Source organism: Mirounga leonina, unplaced genomic scaffold (genome assembly GCF_011800145.1).
Source record: "Mirounga leonina isolate KUSES-001 unplaced genomic scaffold, KU_Mleo_1.0 Mir_127, whole genome shotgun sequence".
NCBI lineage: Eukaryota > Metazoa > Chordata > Mammalia > Carnivora > Phocidae > Mirounga > Mirounga leonina.
The window spans coordinates 64,736,080-64,748,454 of NW_023270316.1; the positions used below are offsets into that span (position 1 = coordinate 64,736,080).

Genomic DNA, 12,375 nt, shown 5'->3' on the forward strand with positions numbered 1-12,375 from the left:
CATGAACAGATATTTCTGCAAAGAATACATCCAAATGGCCCACAGACACATGAAAAACTGCTCAACATCACTCAGCATCAGGGAAATACAAATCAAGACCACAATGAGATACCACCTCACACCAGACAGAATGGCTAAAATGAACAAGTCAGGAAACGACAGATGTTGGTGAGGATGTGGAGAAAGGGGAACCCTCCCACACTGCTGGTGGGAATGCAAGCTGGTGCAGCCACTCTGGAAAACAGTATGGAAGTTCCTCAAAAAGTTGAAAATAGGGCGCCTGGGTGGCTCAGTCACTGGGTATCTGCCTTCAGCTCAGGTCATGATCCTAGGATCCCGGGATCTAGCCCCGCATCGGGCTCCCTGCTCTGTGGGAGGCCTGCTTCTCCCTCTCCCACTCTCCCTGTTTGTGTGCCCTCTCTCGCTGTGTCTCTCTCTGTCAAATAAATAAATAAAATCTTTTAAACAAAAAGTTGGAAATAGAGCTACCCTACGACTCAGCAATTGCACTACTGGGTATTTACCCCAAAGATACAAATGTAGTGATCCGAAGGGGCACCTGCACCCCAATGTTTATAGCAGCAATGTCCACAATAGCCAAACTATGGAAAGAGCCTAGATGTCTAGCGACAGATGAATGGATAAATGTATATATATATATAATGGAATATTATGCAGCCATCAAAAATGAAATCTTGCCATTTGCAAAGATGTAGGTGGAACTAGAGGGTATTATGCTAAGCGAAATAAGTCAATCAGAGAAAGACAATTATCATATGATCTCACTGATATGAGGAATTTGAGAAACAAGGCAGAGGATTATAGGGGAAGGGAGGGAAAAATGAAACAAGATGAAATCAGAGAGGGAGACAAACCATAAGAGACTCTTAATCTCAGGAAACAAACTGAGGGTTGCTGGATTGGGGGGTTGGGAGGGATGGAGTGGCTGGGTGATGGACATTAGGGAGGGTATGTGCTATGGTGAGTGCTATGAATTGTGTAAGACTGATGAATCACAGGGGTGCCTGGGTGGCTCAGTCAGTTAAGCATCTGTCTTCAGTTCAGGTCATGATCCCAGGGTCCTGGGATTGAGTTCTGCATCAGGCTCCCTGCTCAGCAGGAAGCCTGCTTCTCCCTCTCCCTCTGCCTGCCACTCTGCCTACTTGTGCTCTCTCTCTATCTCTCTGTCAAATAAATAAATAAAATCTTAAAAAAAAAAAAGACTGATGAATCACAGACCTGTACCCCTGAAACAAATAATACATTATACGTTTAAAAAAAAAATGAAAAAGTTCTGGAGTTCTGTTGTAGAGCAATATGAATATATTTACCACTGTTGAACTGTACACTTAAAAATGTTTAAGATGGTAAGTTTAATGTTATTGATTATAACTATCACCAACTAGACCCCAAGACCTAATCTTTCCTGCCTACCTCCTACTTGTACTTACTGGCCTTTGTCCCACATTTTTCCTTAAGCCCTTCTTTCCAGTTTATCTCTTAACTCAGGCAAATGGAAACTAAAACCACCCCTGGAGTGATAGCCACTGCCCTGACAAGACCTCCAGCCAGCCCAGAATCATGGCTTTGGAAATTATTCCTTGTGATCTTCTTATTTGTTACAAATAAAGTTTTCTTTGTGCAATAACTCAACCTGGTCCAGTTTTTGACTCACCAAGGAGCAAACTCACATTGGATTAGTTACATAACCACAAAATAAAACAGAATAATTTTTAAAAGCTCCGTGGAACTAATTAGATCAAAATTAAAGATTTCAGTTCAGTGAAAATCAACTTAAAGTTACCAGAGCAAAGAAGATGTTTGTAATTTCTAAAAACCTCAAAGGATTAATATTTAAAACATACAAAGAACTCTTGCAAAGTGAAAAGAAAAAGACAGGAAGCCCAATGGAAAACAAGGATATGCATAAACAATTGCAGAATATGAAGCCCTAATGCCATTAACCTAAGTGTTCATGAGGTGATGTTCTAACTTATTAGTACTTATTAGTAATCAAAGATATGTTACTCACCAATTAGATACCACTTTATACTACCAGAATGGCTAAAATTAGAAAATTTGGGGATGCCTGGGTGGCTCAGTTGGTTAAAGCATCCATCCAACTCTTGTTTTTGGCTCAAGTCATGATCTCATGGTCATGGGACTGAGCCCCACATAGGGCTCCATGCTCAGTGCAGAGTCTGCTTGTCCCTCTCCCTCTGTTCCTCTCCCTGCTCATGCACTCTCTCTCAAATGAATGAATGAATGAATGAATGAATGAATAAATAAATAAATAAATAAATAAATAAATAAATAAATAAAATCTTTAAAAGAAAATGGAAATTTTGATGGAACCAACTGAGAATAAAAGGAAACAAAAACTCTTATATTCTACAACCATTCTTGAGAGTAACCTGGCAGAAAATACTAAAATTATTTAATGGAATTATATAGGCATAAACTCTAAACGCAGCAACCTTATTTTGTGATATATATCCAAAAAAACAAAAACAAAAACAAAAAAACCCTCTTAATCAGCTCAGTAAAGGAGCACAGACAAGGTGTTCATCAAATCATTGTTCTAACACTTTATATAAACAGATAAGTGTGGTAAATATGTACAATGAAATAATATGTAGAGATTAGAAACAACAAAATACATATACATACAACAATATGAATAGATCTTTAAAACATAATGTTGAGGGCGCCTAGGTGGCTCAGTTGGTTAAGCGACTGCCTTTGGCTCAGGTCATGATCCTGAAGTCCCAGGATCAAGTTCCGCATCGGGCTCCCTGCTCAGCAGGGAGTCTGCTTCTCCCTCTGACCCTCCCCCCTCTCATGTGCTCTCTCTCTCTCATTCTCTCTCTCAAATAAATAAATAAAATCTTTAAAAAAAATGAAAAATAAAAAAATAAAACATAATGTTGAGTGAAAAAAAAGTAGAATAAGACTTAAACCCCAATGCCATTTAAGAAAAAATACATACATATGACACTACATATTTTATAAGAAGCTTAAAAACATACAAAACATGGACTAGGATTGAAGATTTTAGATGAAGAGAATGTAAGGAAAGAGACTGGAAAATAAGAAATGGTAAGTATAAAACATAAAATAGAATAAGGGAAGGAGAATGTAAATAAAGGTGTGTAAAAATATAACAAAATCAAAGTTTAAGTGGCTTGCATTAATCAATAGTAATAATGAGCTGAGATCCTGAGGAAAATTATTTCTTTGAAAAAGAAAGGGTAAAAGAGACACTCAGGCCACCTTAAGTAAAACTGAGCTCATTGTAAGGATATATAAGGTCTAGAACTACAACTGTTAACTGATAAGCAGCCAGGAACTAATAAATCTATAGGAACCAATTATTTTGTCTCTCAGGTTCTCTCTCCTCTGGCTTTCAATTTTCTGAGTTATCTCCTGCTACACTACTGGCTTATCCATTCCTTCATTTTGTATTATGTTTACTATTTCATGGTTTCAGCTTTTTTTCATCCTCACTTTAGTTTTGACATGATAGATCATTGTGTAAACTCTGTATCTCTTTTTTCTATGTGTATCTGACTCTACTTCTTAGCTTCTCCACATGCATCCTTCCCACAACTACCTCCTGTCCTCACATTTCCTACGTCAAATACAGCCATACCCTGCTTAACACTAGAGACAATATTCCTGAAAATGAGAGCACTGAATCAACATTGCACAGGGTCATCAAAGCTTTGTCTCTGTGAGGATTCATTCTTAACTACAAACAACATATCATGAGATGTTTATTGGTAGACATTTACATTCTCTTTGATCTGAGGTATTATTCTAATGGTAGCTTTAGTATAGGGAGTGTTGCAGGCACTGGGAGTCATACAATACAAATGGCTGCCTAAAACTTGCACTTTCAGTAGGGCCCACAATTGAGGCAATTTCCTGGAAATGCATTGAATTTATATATTAATTTGGAAAAAGTTGATATGTTTACTCTTAAGTCTGTATGTGTGGATAGACAAATAAATGACGGAATGGATAGATAGATGATGATAGATAGATAGATAGATAGATAGATAGATAGATAGATAGATAGATAGATAGATAGACAGATAGATGATATAGACAGGCATATATCTTCATTTATTTAGATATTTTCTGTCTTTCAATCAAGTTCTAAGATTTTTCTCTTTTAATTCTTTGTTAGGTTAATTCCTATATTATACAGCTTTAGTGTTTTCCTTTTGCAAATGACTTATTATAGCCTATTGTCTTATTTTGTTGGTTTTTGCTAGTATAGAAAGAGAATACTGAGTTCTGTAAGTTGAAGAGAATTCTTATGTCTGAGTAAATTCTTATTCTGTTATCCTGGAAAACCCCTCTTTTAAGAAATATCCTCCATCTCCATTTTGTTTTGTTCTTTTCCATTTTTATTATAGTCTTTATGCTGGTTCTTTTGTATATTTTCATTCATCTTTAAATGTGGTCAGCCATTTAACAACAAAAAAAAATGGCAGTGAGGTTTTGATTTGGGTTTTTAACTAACCAACTGTTATTTCTGTAGCCCTAAATTTTTTATGTTAAAAGGCTGATGTGACTCACAGGACTGTTGTTAAGTCCCAACTCTGGGTGTTGTGATCCTTGTTCCCCTGCCTCCCCCTCCTCACTCCCTCCACCTCCTGCTCTTTCCTCATTTGACTTCTGGCAGTCTCCTTTGACTAGAAAACAAACAGTAGATAATTGAAATGTCATGTCATTGAACTTCCCAGCAAAATGGTTGCCTAAAAAAATACAGTCTCCCTCCCACCATCAATTCTGACAACTAGAAATGTTGAGTTAATGTGTTTTAATTCAAACAGCATGTATCTTTTTTAACATAGTATTGTGATTTTACATCAGAAGCATAGTATTGTCTAAGGACAACTATAATGCAAAGAAATCTTAAAATGATCTCACTAGGTTTATTGTTAGCAATACTGGTATAATTTGTAACTACTCCATGTATGATAAAGCAATTAGTAAATATATTAAGGTTTCAGGAATGGTCTTATTTAGGATTCTCCCAGAAGCAGGCCCTGAAATAGGAATTCGAATGACAGTAGTTTAGTTGGACAGCAAAAACAACACTGGTAAAGAATGAAAAATTAATATTGGGAAAGGAAAGCATCTCATAAATGCACTATTATGACACCAAGTTACCACACTGAACAGTTAAAGCTTAATCCCATAAGAAAATTCTGAGAATGCATGCAAAAAATACACCTCAGAATTGTCCAGCTCTAGGAAAGAGGAAGGGGAGCTCAAGTTTTCATATGCCTACTTATGAGAGTCACTAATTGAGGGCACCCTCTAGAAATTGTTCATTCATTGGCATTTCTAGTCTGTCACGTGTACGGGCAGCTCTCCACAGCTGCAGAAAAAAAAAAAAAGAGCCTTAGTCATAGATTCAGATATTAGCAGTTATAAATGAGCAGGATTTCCCAGAGATATGGATGGGGAACTGACTCTATCTACTATAGCCCATCCCTTGCACTAATCAGATGTACTCTATCCTCATATTAATTTCACTTTGTCTAGTTACTGTTTCTTCTAAGTGGTACCCAGTCATAATTCTGATTTAAAAAGAAAAAAAAAAAACATTACAGCTTAATATTGGTATAACCTACTGTTCTGGCTGGCTATTGCAGTTGGCCCCAAGGCCACAACCAATATTCATCATCTCTCTTTTCTAAAACACATTCTAAATTCTTCTCACTCTTGAATAGCATTTTTGCTCTTCCAAGTTGGCTGCTCAGTGGGGTAACCCATACCTTCACACCTGAGAAATCTGCACATCTGGCTACCTAACTTTATCAGGATACTGCTCCTGTAATTTCCTATTTACAGTAATCACTGGGTTTGAAGGCAAATCCAAGTAAATCTCCTAGTTCCAGACATGTTTCTCACTGTTCCCATTATGTAGCAGCAATCCTACCTCCTTATAATAATCAAGGTCAATCACTCCTGTCAACATACTAACCCTTCTTTTCCTTCTAGTCTATTCATATGAGAAACCCCAAATGACTAGGCAGGTGCTCTAACTTGAAGATTAGTGGAATGTTACTTTGTTCCTGGGAACCCAGACCTCAAATCCTACAAATCTTGAAGTTGTAGGAATAGAAAGCATACTTTCTCCCAAGTGGGTCACTTGGAGTAATGGTATAAGGGCAGCTTCTGCTTCCATGCCTTGGATCCATGTATTCAATCTAAGGGAGATATATAGCAGTATGTACTGGTTCAAGGAATATATCTTTAAAGATAGCATCCGACAACTCCAAGAAGATGCCTTTGCTTTACCTTTAAGTGGCCTTTTCAACATTCAGATTAGGAGCTTCTGGGAGTTAGAGAGTAGGAGCAGTAGATCCCACACATATGTACTTACTCTTTACCATAAATCAGTCCTTTTGTTAAAAAAAATATGACATACTATAACTATAAGTCAGACACTTTGACCCCTCAGACGACAGTGCTGACTAAGGCACTGGGGCAGAGAAAGGACACAAATAACTGGAATATGCATCAATCCAGTAAGGATAAATGGCTGCCTCCTCTAGCTTGGGTGTCTTCACCCTATACCAACATGACCATACCAACAGCTCAGCATCAGTTTCTACTGCTGACAATTTGAACCTTCCACAATGGTGATAGCCAGATTAGCCTTAGTAAGAGAGAGCCTTTGTTGTTGGGCCGATGTGTCAACTGCATTCCTACCACAAGACTACTCCATTCCTGAGCCCATTATGCACATGCTGGAATGACCAAGAAGAGAGGCTCACTAACCTCTCCTAGAAAAATCATTATTTTCTTCTACTCAGTGTCTTCTCTGATGGTAAGTACTGCTGTGAGATAAAAATCCACATACTTTGTGCCCATCCCTATTCATCAATCCACATTCCTCTTTCCCAAATCTCTTTTTAACTGATCTTCCAATCTCACTCCTCCCAGATCCCTAACCACCCAGCCTTCCAAGTACTGTGCATTTTCCTCACTGTTAGGAAATGGAAAGTATGATAGCTTTTTTACCTTGGTGGGGATGTCTTGTCATACCCAGACCACAAAATTTCTAAAACTTTCACCAATGTGGCAGGCCCTTAAATTTTTGTAAAATTTGTCTCCCCCACTATGGCATGTGTCTTACCAAGGCATCTAGATTACTTATGGCCTCTCTGATTAACATGATGTCATAAAAATGGTAGAGCAACATGAGTTTTCTGCAAAATGTTCAGATAATCAAGTTGCCTTTACCCTATGTTGTTACTGAGAGTAGGAGAGCTAACATAACTTTGAACAGGTTCATGAATGCATACTTTTATCTCTTTCAAATTAATGTGACCTGCCTCTGACCCATTTTTCTAGCAGGGAATGAAAAGAACATATTCTCCAGATCATTTGCTACACACCAAAGGTAAGAGACTGTATTGATCTGTTCTGGTGAAGATACACATCCAGCACAGAGCTGGAATTGAGTATGTTACTTGGTTAAGTTTTCAGAGGTCTACATCATCTGCTCTGTTCCATCTGTTGTTTTTCTTCCAGAAACAAGACTAGTGATGATGGCCACCTGAAACATATTTTGAGGGTGTTTTTTTTTTTATCTCTGACATTCCATCTGGGATTCAGTATTTCTCCTGATTTTCTGTCTTGCTTGGGAAGAAGGTAAAGAAAGTTCAAGGGCTTCCACTTGGCCTTTCCTACCATGGCTGCTCTCATTCTACAGATCAAGTAGCCAGTGCAAGGGTTCTAGGAGCTACTAAATAGGTTCATCATGAGTATGAATTGAAGGACTAGGAAATGACCACAGAAGCCTTTGTACTCACTAAGAGGTGGACTCAGGCCAGGACTCCATTTATGACTTCATTTGTGAGTCTGCATTAGTTTGCTAGAGCTCTCATAACAAAGTACCACAAACTGGGTGGCTTCAACTACACAAATGTATTGACTCATCATTCTGGAGGCTAGAAATTCATGATCAAGGTGTTGGCAGGTTTGGTTCCTTCTGAGGGCTATGAAGAAAAGATCTGTTTCAAACCTCTCTCCTTGGCTTGCAGCCATCTTCTTCTCCCTGTCTGACTCTGCATCCAAAATCCCCTTTTTATAAAGACACTGGTCATATTTCAACTTAATAACCTCTCACCAAATAAGGTCACATTCTGTCATACTACTTCCTAAATTTGAATCAGCTTCTAGCATCTTATCCTTTCTGCTTTCCATTAGCATCACTTTCTCTGAGTTATTTTCATCTTTTTTGTCATGACCACTTTTGCCTTCACTAAGTTCCTCTGCACAACTGGAATCTCTCTTTTTCTAATTGTTTTATTTTAATTCCAGTATAGTTAACATATAGTGTTATATTTGTTTCAGGTATACAATATAAAGTGGCTCAACAATTCTATACAATACTCAGTGCTCATCATGACAAGTCTGGAATCTCTTAAACAGCAGCAGTGTCAATATTCCCATAGTCAGCTATTTCTTCTATAACCCCACTTACATTCAATTAGAATTTCACTTCTTGCATTATCACTCTAGTTTCTTTCCTGTACTTTGTGGTGGCCAATTCCCTCTTTCAATTATCCATTTTTACAAAATGTTACATGGCTTTCTTACTGGGCGATAAAGAGACAACACAACTACACATTTGCCATCTGTATGTAAATTGAGTAACAGATGTTCAGTGACCAATTACCTACAGATTTTGAAAAAAAAAAAAATGACACAGTCCTAGATCATGATGTGCATCTGTTATTTATGAAGTGCTCTGTGCATTGAAGAGCTAGCATAAAAGTGTGTACTTTATGCAATTACTCACAGTTAATATATCTTGATAACTGAAATTTGAACTGTGTGGTTGGAGCACTGGTATTTAGCAGAACTATGGTAACTGAAATTCATGCATATCAGTACCATGTAAAGCAAGGACTGTAAATCCATTCTAACATGCCCACCTCTCTAAGTCTCTTGACTCCTCCTTCAGTACTTTGCCAAAGCAGTTCCAGAATCTGTTATCCAAATAGAAGATTATAACTGATTCCTGGTGTCCTTGCCAGGATGCTAAATCCTGAGCCATGTGAGAACATTCATATCAGTAAACTCTCCTTTATCCAGACATATTTTTTAATTCCTGGTGCAGCATTCTCAAGACTGATTTCTAGGCACATTTTCCTGATAATATATTTTTAGCCAGGTCCTGCAACTCATCTGGTGAATAGTACTTTTCTTCCCAGTCAGAGATAGTACTTCCCCAGTTGGGCCATGCTGAGGTTGAGACTATATTGGCTTACATACTTTAGGAGCACTCTGAGCAAATCTTGAGGTAAATATACTTGCAAGCATCTTGCGAAACATCTGCCCCAGGTGAAGACTCTGCATGATGTCCAGGCAAGGCAGAATGGGGAGTGGAAGTGACTGCTATCCTCTTATAAAAAGAGTGAGTAATTTCTGCAGACCCAGGAGTTCAAGGATATCTTAAAGAGAAATTCAGTAGGCTACTTCTTCAAGTCCATGAATTCATGAAGATCTTAAAGAAGTTCAATATTCTCAAGTCAATCTATTCTAGATATCAGGGTCCCACTCTTTCTGGGTTCCTAATTTTATTTTATTTATTTATTTTTTCCCATTAAACTTTTGTTTTAATGGGTCTCAAAATTCTGTGACAGATTTTTGGTCAAGTTGTTTCCATTAAAAAGTGCTGATTTTAAAAAACTAATAACTTAAAACTGCCACACAAACACAAAAAACAAATGGTCCACAAAACAGTCTCCTTTCCTTCTGAAGGTTTTACAATGCATTGTTATCATTAACCAGTCTTTTACTATTAAACTTAAATGGCCAATTGACACAAACAGTTCTGAGACAGTTCTTCCACCACTGATTAAGACTGGGGTGGCAGGTATTGGGGATAATATTCATTTAGCCTTCTGAGCTTTCTGGGCGGACTTGGTGACCTTGCCATCTCCAGCTGCTTTCTTGTCCACTGCTTTGATGACACCCACAGCAACCATCTGACTCATGTCACGAACAGCAAAACAGCCCAGAGGAGGATAGTCAGAGAAGCTCTCAACCCACATAGGCTTTCCAGGAACCATATCAACAATGGCAGCATCACCAGATGTCAAGAACTTGGGACCATCTTCCAGCTTTTAACGACGATCTATCTTCTCCTTCAGCTCAGCAAACTTGCAAGCAATGTGAGCTGTGTGAAATCCAGCACAGGTGCATATCCAGCACTGATTTGGCCTGGATGGTTCAGGATAATCACCTGAGCCGTGAAGCCAGCTGCTTCCATTGGTGGGTCATTTTTGCTGTCAACAGCCACACCGCCACCATGAACATCTTTGACAGTTACATTCTTGACACTGAAGCCCACATTGTCCCCAGGAAGAGCCTCACTCAAAGCTTCATGGTGCATTTCAACAGACTTTACTTCAATTGTAACATTGACTGGAGCAAAGGTGACCACCACGCCAGGTTTAAGAACACCAGTCTCCACTCGGCCCATAGGGACAGTATCAATACCACCAATTTTGTAGACATCCTGGAGAGGCAGACACAAGGGCTTGCCAGTTGGACGAGTTGGTGGCAGAATGCAATCCAGAGCTTCAAGCAGTGTGGTTCCACTGGCCCATCTTTACGGATGACTTTCCATCCCTTGAACCAAGGCATGTTAGCACTTGGCTCCAGCATGTTGTCACCATTCCAACCAGAAATTGGCACAAATGCTACTGTGTTGGGTTGTAGCCAATTTTCTTAACGATTTCCTCGTATCTCTTCTGGCTGTAGGGTGGCTCAGTGGAATCCATTTTGTTAACACAGCAATTAGTTGTTTTACGCCCAGTGTGTAAGCCAGAAGGGCATGCTCATGGGTCTGCCCATTCTTGGAGATACCAGCTTCAAATTCACCAATACCAGCAGCCACAATCAGGACAGCACAGTCAGGCTGAGATGTGCCTGTAATCATGTTTTTGATAAAGTCTCTGTGTTCTGGGCATCAATGATGGTCACATAATACTTGCTGGTCCCTAATTTCCACAGGGAGATATCAATGGTGATACCACGTTCACATTCAGCTTTCAGTTTATCCAAGACCCAGGAATACTTGAAGGAGCCCTTTCCCATCTCAGGAGCCTCCTTCTCCAATTTTTCTTTTTTTTTTTTTTTTAAGATTTTATTTATTTATTTGACGGAGAGAGACACAGCAAGAAGGGAACACAAGCAGGGGGAGTGGGAGAGGAAGAAGCAGGCTTCCCATGGAGCAGGGAGCCCGATGCGGGACTTGATCCCAGGACCCTGGGATCATGACCTGAGCCAAAGGCAGATGCTTAATGACTGAGTCACCCAGGCACCCCCTTTTCCAATTTTTTGATAGTTCATTTAACGATCCCACCACATTTGTAGATCAGATGACCAATAGTGGTAGACTTACCCAAATCTACGTGTCCAATGACGATGATGTTGATGTGAGTCTTTTCCCTTCCCATTTTGGTTTAGGTTGAGTGGTGGTTTTCACAACACCTGTGTTCTGGGGGCAAACCCACTGCAAAAAAGCTGGGTTCCTACTTTTAGAAAGAGACTTGCCAGAGCTGTTATTCAGCCTTCTTTGTAATTCTGGTATAGGAGAATCAGAATCCTGGGCCTAATTTTCAGTACAGTCTATCCTCTAGCTTTAGAAAATGAGAGCATCCTTAAATACTGTCAAAGAGATTTTCTAACTTTCACAAAATACCCATGGTTCATGACTGGTTGGTTTGAGTGTGTGGTTTTCTTTTTTCAGCACATCAATGCCCATTTAACAGCAAGTGACTAAATCCATAGTCCTAAAAATTACCAATACCAACATTTCTCAAATTCCAGAGATACTGCATAAGACAGTGAGTGCATCACTCTGTACCTCATCCCATCCCAAGTCCCCACAATAAAAGTCTTAGTGATTGTAATGCTACAACATGCCAGAGTTTAAGTCCACCCTACCTAAAACTAGCAATGGAGTCTCAATGTCAAGAGATCTAATTCTAGAATCCATCTTGAAGATCTGCCTTCTAGAACAATTTCTGGTATAAATTTCCTTATTTTGGGATTCTCCACCATCCACAAGCAGACCTAAAGAAAATAATAAAATGCAAATACTTATTCAGGAGTTGCAGTAAACAAGGGGTAGGGGAGGATGTGAGATAGGGAAAATAAGACAGTCAGTGAAGGACGCATTATCAAACTAAATATCATAGTGAATAAATGGAGTTTAATCATTTGGGGAATATCTAGAAAATGATTTAAAATACATGCATCAGAATTATCCTACCTGAAGGCCAAAGAAGCTGAAATATTTACATACTTACTTCTCTGTCATTAGTTGAA

General features: G+C 38.8%; 1 pseudogene; it reads right to left on the bottom strand.

The window, feature by feature from the left end:
- Positions 1–9,877: 9,877 nt before the first annotated feature.
- Positions 9,878–11,172, bottom strand: LOC118009500 (annotated as a pseudogene).
- Between the last annotated feature and the right edge of the window lie 1,203 nt (positions 11,173–12,375).